Below are 2,029 nucleotides of genomic sequence, written 5' to 3' on the forward strand. Positions count from 1 at the left end.
ATACACATATAATTTTGTGTCTAACTAGTTGCCATCAGCTTAACCGTTAAAATGTTTGAGCTCATTCCAACAATACTCATCTGTATTTCACATTCATGCTCCTCTGACACTGAGAGTCATGCATTTATAGTATTTTGTTTCAGTATGTCACATTTGAAAAGTTACAGAAGAACACATTTTTTTTAACATAACTGGGTACAGAATTAAGTCTAGGATTTGATAAGCTTATACACAAACATGACAATAAAACACTTCAGCTTTCTTCCTAAAGATAACAAGAAAATTAGATGTTTTTTGCGTCTATTTTTATTTTTTCCCCTGCTGGAATATTAAAGGAACATTTAAAAATGATGCTAAATTGAAACAAAACCAACATATGGAGCTGCTAAGATTTGTAACTTCAATCATCTCAAAATTAAAGTAAGTCCTTCATTTTTGCAGTTTGTGTCAATAGTCCTAATCGGTATTTCGTAACTTCATATTTTACCCTCCAGTAAAATATGTGAAGCATCCTGTGAGCTGCACTTTATATAAATATGATTAACAAACAGCAAATACTGTAAAGGTCAGTGTACAATAAATTAAATATACTTTACACAAGTTTTGCCTGATTTGACCAGGATAAAAAGTATTTATATTTTATTGATTTAGATGACCAGACACAGGCTTTGTTCTGTGTAAGGTAAAATTTTCCAACTGTTATTTGTCTTTTTTTAGTGTGTCCTTACTCCTTTACACAACACACCTCCTTCTTTCACCTCTCTGGTGCGTAACAAACACGCGGTTATAATGACGAACATCATTTATGCAAATGTAATTAGACTGAGAAACATGATAGTGAGGCAGAGGTTGGAAATTTATCACCGAACACTCAGGTTCTAAACATTCAATTAAAAGACTGAATTTCACTGGATTTAATTTAAACATAATAAATTAAGCAGTGGAAGGTGAGTTTGCCATGTTGCAGGCTGATAGTGAATGAAACTGATGAAAATAGTTCCAAGCAGAGTTCACGTCATCAGTTAACAGAATACGATGCCAGTCAAAGTGAGACAGATCCCAGAGGAACGACTGTTCACAAAAGTGTTTCAGATCCCTTTCAGATTAATTTAAAAAAAATGATCTGAAACATTTTTGTGAACAGTCATTCCTCTGGGATCTGTCTCACTTTGACTGGCATCGTATTCAGTTAACTGATGACGTGAACTCTGCTTGGAACTATTTTCATAATAGTTTCATTTATTTTTTGAACAAACATGCTCCTTTTCGTCAGTTCAGAATAAAGGGACGAGACAGCCCCTGGTTTACTCCAGAGCTAGCTGACCTCCTGCACAGGAGAGATCATCTTTGGGCCACAGCGAGAAAATCGGACTCAGACACTGATTGGTTGAGTTTTCGACAGATGAGGAATAAATGTACAACTGCTGTCAAAGCAGCAAAACACAACCATTTCTTATCTCAGACCTCCAAAAATCGAAATGACCCCAACAGATTCTGGAAAACCATCAAATCTCTCTCAGGCAGCCCCCAATCATCTGACCTCCCATCACAATTTCTCGTTAACTCTGTTCCTGTGTCAAATAAGCACGAGATCCTGAACTGTTTCAACAAACATTTTGTTGCTTCTAGTTCTTTATTTGACACAGTTACTAATGGAAAATCAGCCACTTCACTTAATAACCAAACTTCTACAAATCAAATCCCTCCTACAAGTCAATCCTCAGTTAATCACACCTTCTCTTTTTCTCCATTCTCAGTCAGTGAGGTCAATAAACTGTTAAAAGATCTTGACCCTAAAAAATCTGCTGGTCCAGATGAACTTCCACCTTATTTCTTAAGGCTGGCTGCTCATATCATCACAGTCCCTGTGACCCATATCTTCAATCTTTCCATAAGACAATACTCCATCCCAGACGCTTGGAAAACAGCTTTTGTTCTTCCTTTGCTGAAGGGAGGTGACCCCACCTCACTGAACAACTATCGACTAATCTCTAAACTCTGCATTTTAGCCAAGGTTCTAGAAAAACTG

Source organism: Nematolebias whitei, chromosome 1 (assembly GCF_014905685.2).
Source record: "Nematolebias whitei isolate Nwh7 chromosome 1, NemWhi1, whole genome shotgun sequence".
NCBI classification, from domain to species: domain Eukaryota; kingdom Metazoa; phylum Chordata; class Actinopteri; order Cyprinodontiformes; family Rivulidae; genus Nematolebias; species Nematolebias whitei.